The sequence below is a fragment of the Pipistrellus kuhlii genome, unplaced genomic scaffold (genome assembly GCF_014108245.1).
Source record: "Pipistrellus kuhlii isolate mPipKuh1 unplaced genomic scaffold, mPipKuh1.p scaffold_m20_p_6, whole genome shotgun sequence".
Taxonomy (NCBI): Eukaryota; Metazoa; Chordata; class Mammalia; order Chiroptera; family Vespertilionidae; genus Pipistrellus; species Pipistrellus kuhlii.
Window position 1 is genome coordinate 20,271,745 of NW_023425562.1, and position 22,587 is coordinate 20,294,331.

The 22,587-nt window shown below is 39.7% G+C and overlaps 1 long non-coding RNA gene across 1 annotated transcript; it reads left to right on the plus strand.

Annotated features, from left to right (window-relative positions):
• Positions 1–1,182: 1,182 nt before the first annotated feature.
• LOC123651534 lies at positions 1,183–7,606 on the plus strand. The gene is made up of 2 exons (XR_006740320.1): positions 1,183–1,627; positions 6,940–7,606. It is a non-coding gene; the product is annotated as an uncharacterized LOC123651534 (long non-coding RNA).
• The last annotated feature ends 14,981 nt before the right edge of the window (positions 7,607–22,587 follow it).

The window sequence follows — 22,587 nt, forward strand, 5'->3', positions numbered from 1 at the left end:
CGCCGCCGCCGCCGCCCGGCCGCCGCGGTGACAGCTCCGGGGATGCTGCGCTCGGCCCGGCTCCCAACAATACACTCTGACGTCACGGGGAATGGCGACGGGCCGCACACCCGCCGCTCACACTCGCCCTCGCGCGCGCACACTCGCCGCGCGCCCCCCTCCAGCCACGCCCTGCGCCCCTGGCCAGACCCACCCCCCTGCGCCCCGGCCCCCCCGCCGGCGCGGGCGCTGCCTTGCGGGGCGCAGGCCGGGCGCCCCAGCCGCGCGGGAGGCTGAGAGCCAGGGGCGCGGGGGCCTTGGGAACTTGGGTCCGAGTCCGCTGGCAACTCGGAGAGCCTCCGTCTTGGGCGCTCACACTCCCGAGACCCCCCTTTTCTTCCCCCCGCGCACACAGCCCAGCACCCCCTCTGCTGGCTCCTTCCCTCTCCTCCGCTGGGCTGGGAGCATTCCCGGAGCCTTGGGGGGAGTCTTGTGGGGAGCCCCGGGGAGAGGGCACCGCAGCCGCCCACCCCGAGCCAAGGTTGGACGTGCAGCTGGACACCGCGCGGAGCCACCCAGTCACCCTCCACAATGCCAGAGCCCGGCTGCAGGGCGGGGCGGCCTGGCCTCAGCGCGGTGATTTGTAAATTGCGTGCAGCCATCCTTCTGGACCACAAAACGTGCTGCATCGGAAACAGCTCCGCGGCCAACGCGGATTTTTAAAATGATAATTGCCAGGCTTGGGATGCGTGGAGAGTTGGGCTGTTAACCTTGTCAGCGAACTGCAAACACACACACACACACACACACACACACACACACACACACACACACACACTTACGCAAACAACTGTGAAGACTTGAGAGTTTATTGTAACCTTCCCAGCCTCTGAGATCGCTGGTGAACGGTGTAGGTCTATAAAGTTACTGTAAGCAAAGAAAGACTTGGCTCTGGCCCTCACAGTAATTATGTGTGCCTTTACCTTGAGGATCTAAAACACAAAAAGGGCACTCGTACTGGATTATTTATGGAAGGTTATTTCCCGAATACAAAAATAATGGTATGTAAACAGTACTGCGTGGGGGTTTTTTTCATTTACGCTATTTCATTTGATCCTCAAAACATCGCAGTTAAACCTATTTGTTCACGCTGCTACAAAAATGAGGAAATGAAGCTGAAAGCATTATATTGTATCCAAGGTCTCTTGCAAAAGCAGTGTTAAGAACCTAACCCAAATCTTTTGACCCTAAGCCCTCATTCTCTCTATTATTCTAAAAGACAATGTTTAAAAACAAATAGCCCTAACTAGAAGTGAACGTCTACGTTGAAGAAAAGACATGTCTGAGAATGGGAACAATTACAGTAATCTGACTCCTTTCAGAACACTGTCCAATGACTGAGGTCATAAAAATATTTGACTACCAGCATTTAATCAGTGGCAGTTCATAATCATAAAGAGCTGATTATGTTAATTATTTTAAAATATGTGCATTATTAATGCACTAGAATAAGGGAAAGCTATGCATCTATTTAAGAAAATATCAAAAGATTATCTTCACTTTTTTCTTTTTTAAATGGATTTGAGAACACACTGAAGTTATCCTGAGGGGAAAACTTTACCCAGACACTGTGCATAACTCTATCCAGGTGTGTTATATTTTTACTTTACATTTCAAATATATTAAATTTGAATAACATTCACATCTGCTTTTATTTTCAAGAATCCTCTTTATGGCTAAAGTAATGGATATATTTTCAAAGTATTCTCATTCTAATGTTTTCTCCTCTGTTCAGAAATAGCTATGTTAAGCAATCAGACCATAACATATAATTTGTTATTTTCTGTGGAATAGTGCTTAATAAGAAGTTTTGGAGCCAGCTAAAGGGAAACATGCATATTTAGTTGCTCTAAAGAAACTTATTATTCTTTAATAACCAACTTGATTATCAAAGAGGAGAAAATATATCATCATACTGAAGCAGATGTAAATTCATTGCTTTAAAAAAAAAAGCGATCTGAAACAAAAAAATTACCCATTCTATGACAGTGAGCCAAGCGTAAATAATCAATATGATGAACTGACTCTTAGAATGCATTTTGGGGTATTTGAGTATAAATAGTCCCTCGCAGGTAAGTTTGGTTAAAGACTTGGTGAGTATTTGATGCCAAAATAACACACACTTCATAGAGCGCCGGAACAGAGATGGGCCTACCCATGTACATTCAATCATCCTTTCCATTATGGCTCCCTCAAGCTCAGTAATTGTCTGTGTTGGGAGGAGGGAAATATGACTTAAGTACTGATCTTTTATATTTGGGAAATTACACGAATCTCTCTCTTTTTTTAAAAGAGGTAGAAAGTGATAAATGTCACCAGAAATATACAAGTCAAATTATGTGAAAACTAATAAGAGGAATAACTCTCTACTGAGAAGATGTTTTAAAAGGCTTTAAAAAAGAGATGTCCTGCCGAAATCGGTTTGGCTCAGTGGTAGAGCGTTGGTCTGCGGACTGAAGGGTCCCAGGTTCGATTCTGGTCAAGGGCATGTACTTTGGTTGCAGGCACATCCCCGGTAGGGGGTGTGCAGGAGGCAACTGGTTGATGTTTCTCTCTCATCGACGTTTCTATTTCTCTATCTCTCTCCCTTCCTCTCTGTAAAAAATCAATAAAATATACTTTAAAAAAAAAAAGAGAGAGAGAGATGTCCTTTGGAGTGGGATTTGAAAGATGGTAGGATTTGAACTTTTGAATTTGTAGGAATGGAGAAAAACGTTCCCACTAGAAGTGCAGCCAAAGTCAGGACAGTGTAGGGCGAGGGAAATATTCACATGTATGGGCGACACCCATCAAGTGCCATAGCATTCCTTTCAAGTTCCTATCAGAGCCAATGCATCTCAGGAAGCCTTCCTTTCTGTGAGGAGAGGAGCAAGGTTTCCCTTAAAACTGCCCTCCACTTCCTTTGGTGACAACCCACAAGACATAAACAGCACCTCCTCTGAATCCCTGGGCTGGCTTTCTCCAATGCTGGCTCCTACGTTTGGAACTCAACATTTCCTGTGGTGCACGTCCCAGCAGACCTTTTCCTGTCCTGGAATGTTAAGTAGTTTTAGATGTTTAACGATTGGTAGACACACCATACAGAGCAACCCGGACAGCAATATAAGACAAAACAGAGGCGAGGGTGCATTTTAGAAATGGGTTAACATTCATAGGAGACTCCGACAAAGGGGGTGAGGGGTAGGAGGGAGAGAGAGAGAGACCTAAGAATTAGGGGCAGAAGTTGTGTCATGGTCTGTCGGAAAATGTAATCAAAGTGTTAACCAAATATGGGAAAGTTTAGGCAGGAATAAGGGCCTGGGACTGCTTTTATTGCCATCCCACACACCCCATGGAAGTCTGGAATGAATGAAGTTTCCTCCCCCCCTCCCCCACACAGGCCCACCAGCAGGCCCCACTCTGAGCAGAAGGTGGGGTGAGCAGGGAGTCATAAAAGTGGGGAGGGGAGAAGAAAGGCAATGCTGCAGGGGAGATGGGAGGGGTCCGAGGGGGTCTGCATAACCATGCAACAGTGAGTGCTGCTTCTGAAATACATTTATTATGCACAAACTGGGGATCTCTGAATTCTACAAATAGGAACATTTAATAATCTTATTTCTCCCGATCAATTAGGAAATTCCATAACTGATGAAGACGGTCACCTTGTCTCCTTGGTCCTGTACCCAACTCACTGAATTCTCGGCACTAAGCAAAGGACTTTCCATAACCTAGGCCACAGTAAATAATCACTGAGTAAAAAATAAACGATTGGAAATGCAGTAATATGATCCTCTTATTGTAAACACAATAAAAGTTCAATCAAGGTATATTTCCTTTTCCCCCCACTCCTACTAGCACCATGTTTTGGTTGTTTTTTTCTTCCTATAATTCACTGAGCAATTCAGGGGTAATACCCAGTGAAGTAAAATAAAGCCAAGCATTGGTGTTAGTGATCATAGTCAGATATTACTGAAGGATGCTCCCCAGGGCTGTAAGTGCTGGCCTGGTCCCTCTTATTTTCTTCCCATGTGGACTATGTTGCTCATTTTTCACGTGTCTCAATATAGTCTCTTAAAGCCGGTTTACACTGTGACTATAAATATTAGCTGCACTTCGGGAACATTCAGAAGGGCTTTAGTCACATTATCCAAGACTAATTGTTCCTGAACTCCTGACAGTCCTTCCACTAGGGAAGGAGTGGGTTAGTTGTGGTTACTTTGTTTTTTCACTTGGCTTCTACAAGAGTTTAAAATGTCAAGATTTAGGTGTACTATGATTGTAGAGATAAGTAGGAAAAAATATTTAAAAAAAAATCTTACACATTATTTCCAAAACTTTTTTGGTAGCTGATTTTACTGGCATTGTCAAAGCATATAGCTTTTTTGTTGGAGCTGATTGGAGGTAAGTGATCAACTTGTAAGACTGCTCATGTTTCAATTCTCCAGTCAACTTGTATGACTATCTCATTTCAGGGCATTAATTAAAAAATAGGTGTTTTCCTGTTACAGCCAAACCCTGTAGCCTCTAAAGCTTTCTTAACTCTGAGGAGGAATCGAATAAGGTGGCAAAACTATTTTCCTCTTTTTCACTTTCCTAAAATCAAATCAATCAATCTCTCTCTCTCTCTCTCTCTCTCCCTCTCTCTCTCTCTCTCTCTCTCTCTCTCTCTCTCTCCTGTTTTATCTAAGTACTTCCTTTTGGAAATAACAAACTCTGCTTCTGAGTAGAGCCCTTCATTCAAGAATTTACCTTTTCCCCCTTTAAACCCTTAATTGGGCATAGAGAACACAGTCTGATTTATGGCCTCCCCTTTAACAGGACTCACACTTAATCCATTACACAAAGAGGGATACACAGATTCCCTAACAGCACCACTCATTAAGTTTATACAGAATGAGAAGGGGAAAAAAGCACAACACTTAGCAAATGTAAATAAAGCTTTGCTTGATACTGTCTTCTTATGCATATGTAATGTGATCAGAATATCAACAGAGCAGTCTAACAGCTTTTTGCTTATTTTCAAAACCACAAATTAGATTTCTCTAGGTAAACTCTAATTCACATTTAGTGGTTAAGAAGGAAAATTACATGCTGCTAAATTCATCTTTGTGTGGAAAGAATGTTCTCAGTGCACAAAAGAGAAGACTAGAATTCCGATTACTATGTCTGTCTGTCTCGGGCTCTGGAATGCCAAGGACTCCGGCCATGCTGCTGATACTCTTTCTTGCCTCAGTGTCTGTGTTTACCAAAAGGGTAACTTCTGTGATTGAGAGCTTGCTCCCTACCCCCCACCTCCCCCCCCCCCCCAAAAAAAAAAGAACCTTAAGGAATCATTAATAAGTTACTCCAGTTACTTTCCACCTACCTGCTATTTTAGGTTACACAGTGAGGTGTATGGAGTACACACTGTAGGTATTAACCTAGCCATGGAATGTCCTCTCCATTCCATGCATAGCAACAAAGGCTCAAAGGAAGATATGTAAAGCCACCCTGCGACTTTTACAAGGGTGAAGTGATGGGGAGAGAGGACTCCTTTTGTGACTGAAGAATTCCCATTGCTTTCCCGTTGAGTTTATTGCAGGGGACACGGCTGATCACCTCAGCCAACACCCTTCCAGTAACCACGCCTGACCTGCTCTGGGAGATCTGAGTAACTGGGAGATCTCTAAGGAGCCCATTGTAGCCAAGGAAATGCCATCCGATTGTCTACTGGTTGATGGGGTGAGAGAAAAGAAGTGGTGGCGTGTGGGTATGCAGGAACTGCCACCTCTACTCGGAGACACACCTGGCGGCCCAGAAAGGCAGCAGCCTGCCTTTCAGAAAGGAGAGCCATGTCCCTGCAGTGTCTGAATTCCACCCAGGACTTTCATAGCCCTAGGGAGGCTTGGGTGGGGGTGGAGCGAAGCATGTTTACCTTTTGTGCAAGAACGTAGAGATCCAGGGAGAGCAATTCTTGCTCACCTACTCCCCCTGACTTCCTACCCCTCTATCATCCCATTTAGGCAAGGTATCCCCAAGGAAAAGGATCAAAGGCAGTGATGACATTTAGATGTCAAAATAGTGAATCATGCATTTTAACAATCCCTGGATTGTGTTTCTGGTTAGAATTTTGATCAATGTGCATTTCTCAGTAGAAAATTCTTTTCTCTGGAGATTTTCTGCTTTTTAGACCCAAAGCTGATTAAGTCTATAGTAGATTCCCTAATGTCTAGACCACAATTCTTCTGCCTAACCTACAATTATTTATATAATTTCCGTTTCATAAAACTAATTCTTGCCGGCCGGTGTGGTTCAGTGGTTGAGCTTCAAGCCATGAGGTCACTAGTTTGATTCCAGGAAGGGCACATGCCGAGTTTCCGGCTAGATAGGCAGTTGATCTATATTTCTCTCTCATTGATGTTTCTATCTCTCTATCCCTCTCCATTCCCTGCTCTCTAAAATCAATAAAAACATATATATTTTTTTAAAGCAAAAAAACGAATTCCTTTTTTCTCTCTATTTGTAGGCTCATTGCAGACAGAGTTCTCTACCCAGGCAAGAACTATTTTGTTTTGGTAACATTTTTTTTTAAGCTTTCTTTTTAAAAATTTCTATTCTTTTAAAAATGTAAGGTATAATTAACAACAAATAAAATGCACAGGCCTCACGTTACCTTCAATGGCGCTTGGTTATTGTACAGACCCCAGTAACATTTACAAGACAGGGACCATTTCCATCAGAATGTTTCCTTATGCTATTTCCAGTCATTACCCACCCCTCACAGAAACAGCTGTTTTCAGACTTTAATCACAATAGATGAGTTTGGCCTGTTAATGGACTGTTTACATTTTCCCCTGCCTGTGGCTTATCTATTCATTTTTGTAATGGTGTCTGGTATACCTAATGATGTCCAATTTATATTTTTTTTCTTCTTATGAATAGGGCTTTTGAGAATTGAACAAGAAATGGTTGCCTACTTCAAATTCAAGAAGATTGTCTCCTATCTTTTATTCCCAAGTTTTGATATATTTTTCCCCTTTTGAAAATAGTATTTACAAGTTATTATTGGATTACTTGTTGATGAAAACCAGAAATGACATTGATTTTAGAATGTTGATCTTGTATACTGTGACCTTGCTGAATTCTCTTATTGGGGTTATTATAGTTTCAGTGTCTATAATTACGTTGTTTACAAATAATAGAAATTTTATTTATTTTCTGATGTAATGCATTTCATTTTATTTTTCTTGCCCTGGCTAAAACCTCTAGAAAAGTTCTGAATATAGATGGCAAGAATAAACACACTTGCCCTGTTCCCAAACTTTGGAGTGAAGAGATTCGTGTTTCATGTAGGTATCATGTTAGCTTCATGTAGTTACCATGTTAACTGTATGGTTTTTGTAGATGCCCTTCCTCTGACTGAGGAATTGAGCTTCTTTTCCAAAAGGCTAACAGTTCCTCCTTTCACCCTCTGGGGGTGAGTTTTAAATTTTACCAAGAACTTTTCTGCATCTACTTAGGGAATGATAAGATCTTGTCTCTTATTTTGTTAATATATTGTGTGTTACATTGATTGATTTTCTAATATTAAACTCCTCTTGCAGTTCTACAATAAATCCCACTTGATTTTGTCTTTCATTACACTTTGATATGTGGCTTGACTCACTTTTCTAGTATTTTGTTAATGATTTTTGTCTGTATGCTCATGAGGAATATTGGTCTTCAGTGTTATTTTCTTTTAGTATTTTGAGATATCTTAATATCACAGTATTGATGAATTCATAACATGACTTGGAAAGTTTATTTCCCCTTTGCATGTCAAAATACTGACAGAACTGTTACTGGGTTAGCATTATTTCCTCCCTAAATGTTTAGTGCAATTTATTGCTGAGACCCCCTAGAAATGAAGCTGTGTGTGTGTGTGTGTGTGTGAATATTTTTGACAGCAAATCCAATTTCTGTAATGTATTCAAATCTACTTATTAATTTTCTCATTGAAATGACTTGATACATCTGAAAATCAATTGAGCATAATGATATAGGTATTTTTCTGGTTGTCTACTAGGTTGCACTTATATATGCATGTGCTTGCACCAATATCACAATGTTATTATTGAACCTGAGGATATTTTTCCCATTGATTTTTAGAGACATCAATGTGAGAGAAACACATGGATTGGTTGCTTCCTGCATGAGTACGGACCAGGGCTGAGGATTGAGTCTATAACCCAGGTAGGTTCTCTTGGCCAGAATTGAACCCGTGACCCTTTAGTCTGAGGGCTGATGCTCTATCCACTAAGCAAAACCAGCTAGGGCTGTTCTCCTTTTTTGAAGCTGTTTCTCCTACTCAAGATTCCTCAAATTTCACATAACTGTTAGAATCAGAGGATCAATTTCTGACACAGAAGGAAGAGGATGTTGTTAGCAACCCACTGTGTTCACACTCGCATTATTTTTTATGAGAAATCTGAGGTAGTGCTGTTTCTCTGTTCATAAGGGGTGTTTTTTGTCCTCTGGCTACTTAAATCTTTTTTTTTTTTTTTTTGAAATGTCTTAGTGGCTTTGAGTGATTTCATTATCAAGTTCCTTCATATAGAATGCTTCCTGTTTCTTGTTTGTGGGGTCCACTAAGCTTCTTGCATCCAAACGTATAGTTTTCAACAAATTTGTAAATATTCCAGCCATTCTATCTTCAAGTGGCTTTTCTGTTTAGTATTAAACCCTCACCACTCTCCCTACCAACTGGCTATTTCTAGGAAAGGGGTAGTAGCTTTATTGCCAGCATGGTACACCATGATTATTCCAGGACTTAGCGCATATTAGTTAGCCAATATCCCAATGAACTAATGCATGAATTTCCAAGCAACAAAGTATTTGTCCTACTTATTCATTTTGATAGAGCAGGGTGTCTACATTGCTAGACATCATTTAGCAATTATACACCACCAGTTAAGATTAATATAATTCTTAGGTTTGCTTAATTAAGTCTAACCATCTCAGGCCAGGATATTCTAATATGCCTTCTCCATTTTTACTTATATTTCTTTTCACTGCTACTCCTGCATTTTAAAGGAGTAGGAAAAAGAAAGCAAAAATAAATTGAGAGAGAAAGGAGGGGAAGGGGGAATCGACCAGTGTCTCCCCCATAAATTCAGTTTAAAAAATGGACTCCACTTTTCAATGATTTAATGACCAGTATGGAATTTTCTGATCTTCACACCTACAAGGCTGCACTTAGAGAAATTTTATTGACTTACATTTATTTCAAGTATTAGACCATGTAAAGGATAATGCATATGTGCAAATGGGTGGTTCTTGGGTTTATGCCAATGGTAACAGCAGCCAACATTTACCGAGTATTTATTATGCCATAGGGGCTATTATAAGGATTTGTCCTGTTATTTGAAAGAGCATTATAAGTTATATATGATTATTATACTCTTTTACAGATAAGGGAGCGAGATTGCAGAGAGATTAAGTAAATTGCAAACATTTTTACAACTTGCAAGTGACAGAACTGAGATAAAACTTTAGGCTATCTAGTCAAGATTTCTTACTTTTACCTCTTCCAATTAGCACGCCTCAGCATCATAGTATACATTTTTCTAGTATAAAATAAATTCCCTTTTTGTTGAAAGTGTAAATAAGGCTGCATTTATAATTTTACTAGAGGCCTGGTGCACGAAATTCGTGCACGATATGGGGGGTGTCCCTCAGCCCAGCCTGCACCCTCTCCAATCTGGGACCCCTCGAGGGATGTTAAACTGCCATTTAGATCCAATCCCGGTGGGCAGTTGGACATCCCTCTCACAATCCAGGACTACTGGCTCCCAACTGTTCCCCTGCCTGCCTGCCTGATTGCCCCTAAATGCTTCTGCCTGCAAGCCTGATCACCCCCTAACCACGCTAGCCTGATTGATGTCTAACTGCTCCCCTGCCAGCCTGTTTGCCCCCAACTTCCCTCCTCTGCCGGCCTGGTCATCCTTAACAGCCCTCCCCTACAGAGTTGATTGCCTCTAACTGCCCTCCCTTGCAGACCTGGTTCCTCCCAACTGCCCTCCCCTGCTGGCCATCTTGTGTCCACATGGGGGCAGGATCTTTAACCACATGGGGGCAGCTATTGTGTGTTGGAGTGATGGTCAATCTGCATATTACTCTTTTATTAGATAGGATAGAGGCCTGGTGCACAGGTGGGGGCCAGCCGGTTTGCCCTGAAGGGTGTCCCGGATCAGGGTGGGGGTTCTCTTGGGGCATGGGGCAGCCTGGGCGAGGGGCCTGTGGTGGTTTGCAGGCCAGCCATGACCTGGGAGACCCAAGCCAACACCCTGGTATCTGGAATTTATTTACTTTCTACAATTGAAACTTTGTAGCCTGGAGTGGAGCCAAGCCCCCTGCTCAATCTGCTGTCACCATTTCTGTTTGGTTTTATGTATCTTCTATAATTGAAACTTTGTATCCTTGAGTGGAGGCCTAGGCTGGCCAAGGTGTATGGGAAGCTTGGCTTTCTCTATTGAAACCCAAGCCTCTCAACTGCTCTCTGTGGCTGCAGCCATCTTAGTTGGGGTTAATTTGCATACTCACTCTGATTGGCTGTTGGGTGTGGCTTGGGGTGTGGCTGGAGTGTGGGTTGAGCAGAGTGATGGTTAATTTGCATGTTACTCTTTTATTAGTTAGGATTATATCTAGGATTCTGCTGAAAAAATATGCCACAGAGAAAGATACTGAGTCCATTAAATTATTGACATGATTTATTCACATATATTTGTAAAGAAGCATGTGCCTCCCTGTTTTCTTCATGTTTGTGTGTCTGCTCTTTTTGAAAGACATAACCAACACACGCTTAACTTCCTTAGGGCTTTCAAAACATTACTTTTAAAATATATATATATTATTGATTTTTTTTTTCCCCACAGAGACGACGGGAGAGGAATAGAGAGTTAGAAACATCAATGAGAGAGAAACATCAATCAGCTGCCTCCTGCACACCCCCTACTGGGGATGTGCCCACAACCAAAGTACATGCCCTTAACCGAAATCGAACCTAGGACCCTTCAGTCCAATGACTGATGCTCTAACCACTGAGCAAAACCAGTTAGGGCAAGGCATTGCTTTTAAGTGAACATTACATTTTAGAACAGTTTCAGATTTTTATTTTATTTTTTCCAGATTTTAATTTTATTTTACTTTTTATTAAATTTATTGGAGTGACATTAGTGAATAAGATTCTATAGGTTTCAAGTGTAGATTTCTTTGATACATGATCTGTATCACAGAGTCTTTCTCAAAGCACAAATGTTATGTATTTTATTAGGTCAAATTCACTAAATTTTTTCTTTCACAAACTGTGATTTTTTTTGTTGGGGGGGTGGGTTAAGGAGTTATTGTAACTTAAAATTCACCACCAAATCCAAGGTCATACAGATTTTCCATTATATGGGTATTTTTCTCTGAACGACTGCATTTTGCACTTTGACCTATAATCCATTTTGAGTCAATTTTTGTGAAAGGTGTAAGGTGTAGATTTATTATTTATTATAAGGATGACCAATTATTCCAGCATTCTTTATTGAGAAGACTATCCTTTCTCCATTGAAATATTTTTAAATATTTTTTTTAATTTGATGTTTTTAATATAAATCTTTATTGTTGAAAGTACTACATATGCCCTTTTCTCCCCCATTGCCCTCTCCCCCACTCTCTAAGCCTTCACCATTCTATTGTCTGTAACTATGAGTTCTGCATATACACATATGAGTTCATTGGTTGAAATTTTGTCAAAGATCATTTGAGGCACAATTATTTAATATGTGCGTGTCGTTAACTCAGTTGTCTAAAGAAGGTGCTATGGAGTCAATACTGAAGTTAAATCTTATTCAAGCAATTTGGATTCATACAAGCAAAATGTTCTTGGACACATGTGCCTCTGGGTGCTGGTTATTCCCCAGTCTTCTACTCTAACTCTGCCTACTGATGTGCAGATGTACATTTTTGCCTCTAAAGAGAGAACATATCCCAAATAGCTTTCTGTATTAAAATCCAGCACTAAAACAACACATGTTGTGAAAATGATAGGTCTTTATTGCCCTGTTAGTATAAAAAAAAATAAAAAACAACAAAAAAAACAACAACCAGAAGATCAGTTAAAATGTGCTTGGTTAGTAGCCGAACAGATATTAAATCCTTTGGGAGTCAGTGGTCCTTCCCCAGCGTACAGTGGAATTGCAGGCTACGTTTGTCACTGCCGTTCCACAGCGCAGCCCCTGAGCTAGAGGGAAGGGGGTCATGAAGAACCAAAGGGAAAGAATACAGACTATCCTGCTGCCGGGAAGTCTTATCCCAGCACTTTTCAGATACCAACAGCCATGCCTCGGCCTCTTGCCCTAATCTTTGTGGCCACAGCAAGTACACTACTGCATCCTTTCCCCCCACGGAGGAAAGTGTTTCTGATCACCGTTAGGTATTTATTTTTTTCTTCCTAACAGAAAGCACCATCTCTTGGAATTGTTGCAGCAATCAAAATTTAAAACCACACATGCCTGACAGCAAAACAACAGAAGTGTATGGACATTCATTTTGCAAGGCAAATCACTTCTATTCGAAAGCAAATAAAATAGCACAGTGAAAGATGTTAGGATGAGGCCTGGTCTCTGAAAGTGCAACATCTCAGCTTTGAATATACAATTGACACACATGTAACAGGAGCACATTCAAAGGGGAGTTCATAAAATCCACCTCAGAGTCAAATCGATGTCCACCCAGGTCCTGCCTGCGGAATGTGCTCCTTGAGAGTTTTGTGGGCTTGTCAGCTGTGTCATCAATATTTTACAACAGGCAGTGAATGTCTTGGGATTCCAAAACCATCACACACTGCCCCAGCTTCATTCTGTTGGTTATCTTGATGTCATTAGCATCCTTTGATATATGTATAGAAACCCCCTTCCAGGGAATGGTTTCTATTCTGTCTATACCTATGCAGGAGGGAGGAAACTGTGCAGCTCAGCGTTCCTGCCATGGAGACCGGGAAGGCTGATCCAGAGATCTGTGCACATTTTGTCTCCGGGATAGCTCCCACCGTGAACGAGGATTCATCACCTTTCTTCGGGCAACATCAACCCTCTCGAGTTTTTCATCTTTTTCATCTGGTCTCCCGTTTACAAATTGATAAGGAAAATATTAAAATGGAATGACTATAAATAGCAGATGCACAATGTATTCTTCCAAGAATACATCATATCTTAGAACTGGTTTCTGGGAATGGGGGGCAGAAATACTCTTGACATTTCTTACTCAATGAAGGGTCTAATCCATCTGTAGTTAAACCCAAGGTGTGTGTGTAGGAAATTAAGGCAACTATCAGAAAAAATTCTTTTCAGATAAGTGTCTTCATATAACGAAAGGCCAGTACTTACTTGTTGAATAGAAGTGATATTAGTAAAGAAAAATTAACTTTTTTTCATAATAGATGTGTGTATAAAGAGCTTTATTTTTGAAACTTTTTACTTTAAAAATGTTTTAACAGCCCCGCAAGCATAGCTCAATGGTTGAGCATCTTGAACCAGGAGGTCAGAGTTTAATGCCAGGTCAGGGCATAGGCCCGGGTTGTGGGCATGGTCTGCAGTGTAGGAGGTGTGCAGGAGGCAGCCAATCAATGATTCTCTCTCATCACTGATGTTTCTATCTTTCTCTCTCTCTCTCTCTCTCTCTCTCTCTCTCCCTCTCTCTCTCTTTCTCTCTCTCTCTCTTCTCTGAAATCAATAAAAAATTTAAAAGGTTTTAAAAATATGTATTTTTAAAAATATTTGAATGAATGAACACATAAATTGTCCACTTAGATTTAAAAATTATTATTACTTTAGCATTTGCTCTGTATGTGTGTTTAGATCTTTAAGTGTAAAAAACTTTAACTATAAATTTGTGAGTATATGATGAGAGCTCTCTCTTGTCTCTAGTTCAGGTAAGTATGTAATCCTAGTGTACCATAAGTCTCAGGGAAGAACTAAAAGGTACCTACATGGTCAAGTGTAATGGTTTTGCAACATATTTTTCTTAGCATCACATCAAAAAGTTAAAAAATATAGAAATCTACTATATTTGCTTCTATCCTAGTGTATACTATATTAGTACAGTAGTAAATTTATATGTTTTCAGACACAAAACTACAAAATTAAAATATTAAATTAGACATATTTGTTATTGTTTCACTTAATCAATTAAACTTAATATTTTTGTTCTCTAATAGCAAATAATATTGGTTTTCAGTGAGAACACTATAATAAAAAAGAAATCTTATTTTTAAATAGCTAGCTTAATTTTAAATTGACCGATTAACTAATTAAATTAGAAATAAAGCTAATTTAGTTCTAAATTAGGTTTAAGTACTGTTTCTAATGGCCATGTAACTGAAAAAGATACCTCACAAAGGTACAAAAACTGATTTAAAATGTTTCATTGGCTATTTATAAATGGTGATGCGCATTTTCAACCCCATTCTCCAATAATGACAATGTTTTTGTTGAAGTTCAGTTAAGATATTTCCATGTTCCCAATGCCAACTGGTTGCTTTAGCAAACTAATTGGAAGATGCTGGATTTTAATTATAGTAGAAAACATTAAACATAAGTTCCTGAAGTTCTTCATTTGGAAGATTAACAAGCTAAAAAATTCTGTTTCCAAGTTTTGTTTTGTTTTAATTTGAACAAACATGAACATCTTCTCTTTTAGAGTTGAAATAGCATTATTTCAACAACAAAATTCACTTAATGACTGTAACATTCCAACCATCTATTTTCAACCCTCTTTTTTATTCTATGAAATTCTTTTGAAAAAGGATCTGTTCCCTCATTTATTGTTAAAACTGTATCTCTCCTAAAGCCATAACAAAGTATATGTCTTTTCTATACTTTAATCTTTGCAGATAGCATGATATTGACAGCCATGCATTATGACATAAAAGTCCTGCAAAATTGGAACGAATATAATCTTTCCTAAAAATATCTGTAACATCTTTAGGCTCAATGACCTTTAAGTATTTGCCATGGAACAGTCTTCAAAGTTTTGCATGACACAGAGGTGTCATGGCTTCATGATCGCCCCCGAGTTTTTACAAGGTTCTCTAAGCCTCTCCTATGGAAGGTCACATGTTGCATCAGCTGTGACTTCGCAGACACTGAAGAACTTGAAACAGAATCCGATGATTTGGAGAGCTCCCCTCTGGCCCTGGGTGTCACGTGGTCTCTGCTTCTCTCCCTTCACATACTTAATATTCTCTTCGTGACACACATCTCAGTCACATGAAAAATAAGACAGTGTGTATTTTTTCTTTTTTTCAGAAAATGTTATAAATATGAACCTAATTAGGCTTATGCTAACTTGTTTATAAAACAAGGCGACAGTTCTGAGCACAGCAGATTTGAGGAAGATAGAATATATTTGATAAACTTTTTCCTATCCCCCTTGCTAAGGACAGCTGAAAAACCCTGGTACTCTACAGTGCTGGGCAAAAGTAGGGTTACAGCTGGTTTTGCTCAGTGGATAGAGCATTGGCCTGCTGACTCAAGGGTCCCAGGATCAAATTTCGGTCAAGGGCGTGTACCTTGGTTGGAGGCACATCCCCAATAGGGAATGTGCAGGAGACAATGATTGATGTTTCTCAGCAATGTTTCTAACTTTCTATCCCTCTCCTTTCCTCTCTGTAAAAAAAAATCAATAAAATATATATTTTTTAGAAGTAGAGTTACAGTTGTTCATACAGAAAAATAGCACTTTAATTAATAAGCAATAATACAAGATTAAATTCTGTGTTTTTCACACTAACAACAACCATAAACCTACTTTTGCCTCACCCTGTATATAAACAAATATAAGAAGCCTCCATGAGATGGAGAGAAGAAGGAATATTGGCTAGAAACTTTGGGACTTAAGTCCCAACATGATGATTTTGCCTCACATATTCCAAATAGGGTACTGGAGAAGTAGACTACTCAGAAGTACCAAGGGTGTAGGAAAAAATAAATAACCAAAGGCCGCTGTCTGCTAAGACAGAAGACTTCTAACCCATCACTATGCTGTTCCAGCCAAATACCCCGGAAAAAAACTGTGGCCACATCCCCACCCACGCCAGCAAAGGCTGTGTGCATGTGCAGAGCCTATACTTTCACTCTCTCCTGATTGGAATGAGGTGCCCAAGCACCCTCATCCCCTAACTCCCCTGCCCCATGCCATGTTTGGTCAGAAAAGGTTGAGTCAGGACCTGGAACTTTCATCCATGCCAGGTATTCAAGGGGTTCCCTACTTCTGCAGTGTTAATAGAGACTAGTGGGGAGCCTGGGTCTTCAGCCTCAGAGTTTCCCTTTTCTCCCCTCTCTTCCCCTCTTCCCCTCTCCCCTCTCCTCCTCTCCTCTCTCCTCGCCTACCTCCCCTTCTTTTCTCTTCTTCCTTCCCCAACCCCTCCTCTCCCCTCTCCTTTCCTTTCCTTTTCTTCCCTTCCAGCAAGGTATCAGAAGAGGTCTCTGGGAGATCAAAACTGTCACCAGGGCTCAGGGGTAATAGCCACACCCTCATGGTGGAAGCTACAGGGAGAGCCTGAACTCCCACCCTGCCCAGCAGTAACGAAGAGCCCCCTCCTACACACCCAGGCCTTCTAGAGGCTGAGTGGAGAACCTAGACCTTCCACTACCATTGGGCACTAAGGAGGCTCAGTCCTCCTTTGCCCCATGAGAGTGGTTTCAGAGGAGATGCTCTGAAACAGATTTAAATAAGATCCAACATCTCTTAACATAATACTCAAAGGTTCAGGTATCCATTAAAAAAAATCACTCATAAAAAGACTCAGGGTGGGCCCACTCTCTCTAGAGCACTCTCACGCTCCCCTCAACAATCCTAACCCTAACCCTAACACACACACACACACACACACACACACACACACACACACACACACGCTTCTTTCCTCTGGTGTAGCTTTGTCTTTCTTTCTCCTGCGCTCTGAGGCCCCTTCTTCTGCCTCTGTAGCCTGTTTCCTGAGCCCACGCAGCCCAGCTGGCTCACCTCTTCTGCCTCTGTGTCTTTCTTTCTAAAAGGCCAAATAAACTGGGGCCAGAACAACAGAGAGACACAGGACTCAGCTTGAATGAGGAAATGCAATCAGTGGATGTCAACACTGAGGTAACACATACGTGAGCATTGTCTGGCAAAGGTTTTAAAGCTGTCATCATAAAAATGCTCCCACAAGCAATTATGAACACACTTGGAACAAATGAAAAAGTAGAACGTCTCAGCAAAGGGCAGAAATATAAATAAGAACCAAATGGAGATGTTAGATCTAAAATATATAATAACTGAAATAAAAAATTGAGTGGACAGGCTAAACAGCAGAATGGAGAACACAGAGGAAATAATAATGATAATAATAAACAGAGGATGGGAGGAAAGTTTTATTGGTGATGGATGTGTTTATGGCATAGATTGTGATGGTTTCATGGTGAATATGTATCCCCAAACTCATCGAGTTGAATGTATTAAATATGTACAAACTTTGGTTTTGTAATCATCCCTCAATAAAAATGATTTCAGAAAAAGAAATTAATGAGATAAAGCATAAAAGTGATTGCTCCAACATGAATAAATGTACTGCTCCTTTGTAAAACAACGAAATATTCAAACTTTTAGCTAATTTAATAAAGAAAATGGAGAAAACACAGACATGCAAAGTAAGAAATGACATGAAGATAATGACATTGAAACAGAAGGACTATTTTAAAAAAATACTGGAAGAGGCCACTTTGAAAACCTATATGCAAATAAATTTGAAAACTGAGTTTAAATTAATAAATAAAGGAGTCACTTTTATCAAAATTGATCCCATTAAAGATTAAACCTTGTTTAATCACATTCATTTTTATAGAATAAACCTTAAAAGTTACTATGAAACCACTCTGCAATAAAGAACCAGGCCCAGTTATATTCCCAGGAGAAACCAACCAAATCTCTAAAGAACAGATATTCACAATGTTATGTAAAATGTTTTGAGAGGAGTAAATAAAGAAAAATGCCCCATTTTTTAATGCTAGTTTAAAATCAACAACTAAACCAAATAAAGATAGCACAGAAAGAAGTTTATGAACCTAAAACTAAAATATTCATGAAGATAAACCCACTATGTAATGACAACTAAGGGGTATTTCAGGAATGCAAGGTTGGTTATTCTTTCCTCTCTTTCACACACAAATACATACACACACTTATCTACACATCACATATAATAAGGAGAAGGGACATATTCTTACTTTCCCTTCCATTATTTAACACTGCCCTGAAGGTATTATCCAATTCAATTAGATAAAGTAAACCAAGTAGAGACCTATCAGTTAGATAAGAAGAAAAAATTCTCTATTAGCAGAAGATATAATAGTTTACCTAGAAAACCTGAGACAATAAATTATTATATTTTCAAATCATAAAAAAGTAAGGTAGCAGGATACACAAATGACATATAGAAATCAATAATGTTCATCTATATAAATATTTAGCTAGACGGTTAAAAGTTAGTGAAACCCCATTTTCAATCTTTAAAGAAATTTAAATACTTAGAAGTAAATTTAACAGAAAATGACCAAAAGCAATATGAAGAGAAGCTTAGAATATTTCTGAGACACAAATGTGAGTTTGTACTCAGGAAACACATCCCTATTTTCCAATTGAACCAGTCAACCTCATAAAGATGTCAGTTCTCCCAAAGGCAATATGCAAACTTTATACAATTCAATATGCAACTAGAAAACTTGATACTACATTTCATGTGGGAAAATAATCATGTAAGAATAATTAGAAAGAGAAATTATAAGGGACTAGCCTCAGAAGATAGTCATACATATGAGATAGTCTCCATAATAGAAACAGAGTAGTATTTGCTCATAAATAGATAAGCCAGTGGATAATACAAATTTCAGAAATATACCAGAGCACATATGGAAATTAAATGTATAATAAAGACGGTGTCATAAATCTCTGGGCAAAGATAGGCTTTTTCATAAATGGTGTCAAGATAACTGGCTGTTTATGAAAAAGATGAAGATGAAGATCAATGTCACACATCACATATAAGGAAAAAATATGGATCAGGGGCCAACATATAAAAAATAATGCATATAAGTACCGTAGTAAAAGTCAGTATGTGTAAATTCCTCAATGATCTGGATGCATAAAAAGCTTTATGAAAATGACTAAAAAATCCAGGTGTAACATTGAGAACTTGGTAATTTCTACTATCTGAAAAAAGCAAACATTTGCATGACAAAGCAATTAAGCACATCTAAAAACAAATGGCAAACTAGAGAAAAATTATAATTTTTAGCACAGCTGATGTATAAAAAACTGTGGATGGCTTCATAGTGACTATCTTGAAGTGTTAGAATAATTATTCATTTTCTTTTTTTTAAATATATTTTTATTGATTTCAGAGAGGAAGGGAGAGGGAAAGACAGACAGAAATATGAAGAGAGAGAATGCATCCTGCACACCCCACATTGGGGATTTAGCCCACAACCTGAGGGCATGTGCTGACTAGGAATCAAAGCATGACCTCCTGGTTGAAGTCATAGCTCAACCACTAAGTCACGCAGGCTGGGCTCATTTTATTTCTGGAACATCCTTGTCATAATTGTCTTTCATATAGAATCATCCATATGGGAGTTTTAAAGAAAATACATTTCCATTATTTGAATTACATTTAAGTGTAAGCTGTAAATTTATAATACTAAGCCTTAGGCAACATTGTCTTTTGGCAAATTGAACAGAGAAGCATTTGATCACAAAAGTCGTATCCACAGCCTGACTTTATGCTAATTGGCCAGGGAATTCAGGTTGTAAAACCAAATTTCTCTGCCTCATCCCCTAATCAATTTACTGTTCTGTCTGAAGTTCTACAACACATTCTGAACTAGTCTTTGGGTAAATCCACCACAGTCTCTTTGACTAAATGGATGTTAATGAATACAATATTGAGCTTTTCTTGGCTAAATTACCTCTAACAAGACATTTTAGAGTTAATTTAATGAAGTGCTCTAGGAAGCTAAGTAAGTGGCTTATTTCATTAAAGGAGGCAGGTTGGAAGAGAATGAACACAATAAACAGTGTAAGGTGTAATTTTGTTGTTTACCAAGTATTTTGTAATCCTTCAAGTGAAGATGTAGAGTGCTGTCATTAATCACATCCTTCTCTGCCTTAGATCCTAGAATATTAGACTGATAAATGTATCTATTGCTATTTTGGCCCAAGATGATTTCACTAATTTCTTAAATCTGATATAGATAGCGTACAAAATTGCTATGTAACCTTAATAATGGATGTATCCAAATAGTATCCTAAATAGTAGAAAAAGCTGCATCTTTTAACTAATATTACTTGTGAAAATACATATACTATCTTCAAATGTGAATTAGAGCCCGGTCGGCATGGCTCAGTGGTTGAGTGTCAGCCTAGGAAACAGGAGGTCACAGCTCAATTCCTGGTCAGGCCACATGCCCAGGGTTGCAGGCTCGATCCCTGTAGGGCAGCCGATGAATGATTCTCTCTCATCATTGGTGTTCCTTCTCTCTCTCCCTCTCCCTTCCTCTCTGAAATCAGTAAAAAATTGTATTTAAAAAAAAAAGTGGATTTAGAAATAAGAGGAATTGCATGGCTACCTGTCCTACTTCTAAGACATGCCTCACACACTATTTACATGTTGATTTAAAGTTTACATAGCACTCTTAGAATAATAGTGGGGTAAACAAAACAAAACAAAAGACTTTTCTTCTTGTTTTAAAGATAAGAAAACAAAGCATCTAAGAGCAGGCTGAAGGGCATAAGATCATATTGCCAGTATTGCTGAGCTTTCCCAATAAAACAAAGTGCTTCCATGTAAAATAAAGTTTATTCATTCAATGGTCTGGGGATAGATTGTTGCTGCCTGCATAAAACACACGTCTGTTACTGGCCTCTTTAAATAGCCCGCCATCCCTTTGTGGAATCAACAGATGCTTTAAGGGCAAATTTCCCTGTTGTTCCTTCAAGTTCTCTGCCTGGGTAGGCCTCAGCAGTGCATTAGTTGGCATGCATAGGTACTTTCACCAAATACCATGAACTCTTCTGAGCACAGATAAGAAACAGTAACACACTGCATAACCAGACCAGAAACTTGCTGACTTGCCACGAACACATGCTGTACTTTTGTGCTGAGTTGGAAGGAGTTGAGTGCTGGCCAATGTTTAACAATTGGCTCTCCAGAAAACCAGAAGTCCCGATTTGCAGGGTTTTGCCAACTCTGTTCTGTAAATAGCCCCACCCCGGAGGATTTCAGACTTCCCACGTGGCTGTCACTGATGCAGAGTTGGGAAGAGTTATAAACAAGCAGCTCTGGTGGGCCCTGTGATTGGGCCCCAGCGCATCACTGGGAGGAAGTCTCCCAGGGTCTGAAAAAGCATCTGGGGAAGGAGGAGTGGAGTAGATAGCTTTGGATTTACATTAGCTTGTCTATCTCTCCTGGGTCACTTTCTATTTTCACCTCCTCCATAGCCAATGTAAGGCCGGAGGAATGTAAAACTGCAGAGATGAATACTTCCTTCTCCCCATTTTACTAGAAAACTGCCAGAAGTGGAGCTCTGAAGTGATCAGTCAGCTGAGAATCTGGTCAACACTGTGCTACAAACAATAGGATAAGCGCCCCAGGGTCCTCCGGACTATCTGAGTTTGAATGAGTTAAGGAGATCTTCCCTTTATTCTGCAAATAGGGTTTCCCTTTTAAAAAAAATCAGAACTTAGTTATGGTCGTGGAAAAATATGAGACAAATCAGGCATGCTCTTTGTTCTTTCCGGGTCTAGAAGGACAAAGGACCCAAACACAAGTAACAATAACGCATGTCTTAAGAGCAGGCCTTAAAAGTATAGCTTTGATATAATAGACTTCTAACAGCTTACCCGCTAGACATCCATTTTTGAGGTCTCATGTTATTGTTCTTCCTTCTGACACGGATCAATAAATAATTTAGGCTGGCAGGAATAGAGAATAATTTAAGATTTTTCTCTTGAGTTGGTATTTTCAACATGTTTTATTTAAACTGATGTCAGAGCAGTCTCAAACGTTGTTTCTGAATTATGACTCAACTCTGTGAACTAAAACTGTCCTCTTTAAGCTTACACATTCTCCTTATGAACTGTCTCTGCCAGGCCTGGATGACCACGCGTGATGGTAATCCATAGCAATGAATAATGGCTTTCTGATGAAGGTCTTCCTGGATTAGTAAATCTGCTCTGAGAGGAAATGTCCTTGACTTTTTAAAAATATATTTTTATTTATTTCAGAGAGGAAGGGAGAGAGAGAGAGAAAGAAAGAGAGAAAGAGAGAGAGAGATCAGTGATGAGAGAGAATCATTGATTGGCTGTTTCCTACACACTCCTCACTGGGGATTGAGCCCGCAACCCAGGCATGTGCCCTGATTGGTAATAGAACCATGACCTCCTGGTTCGTAAGTCAATGCTCAACCACTGAACCATGCTGACTAGGCTGCCCTTGACTTTTGAGGGCTGTTTTGTGTAGAAATATTGGAATAGCTA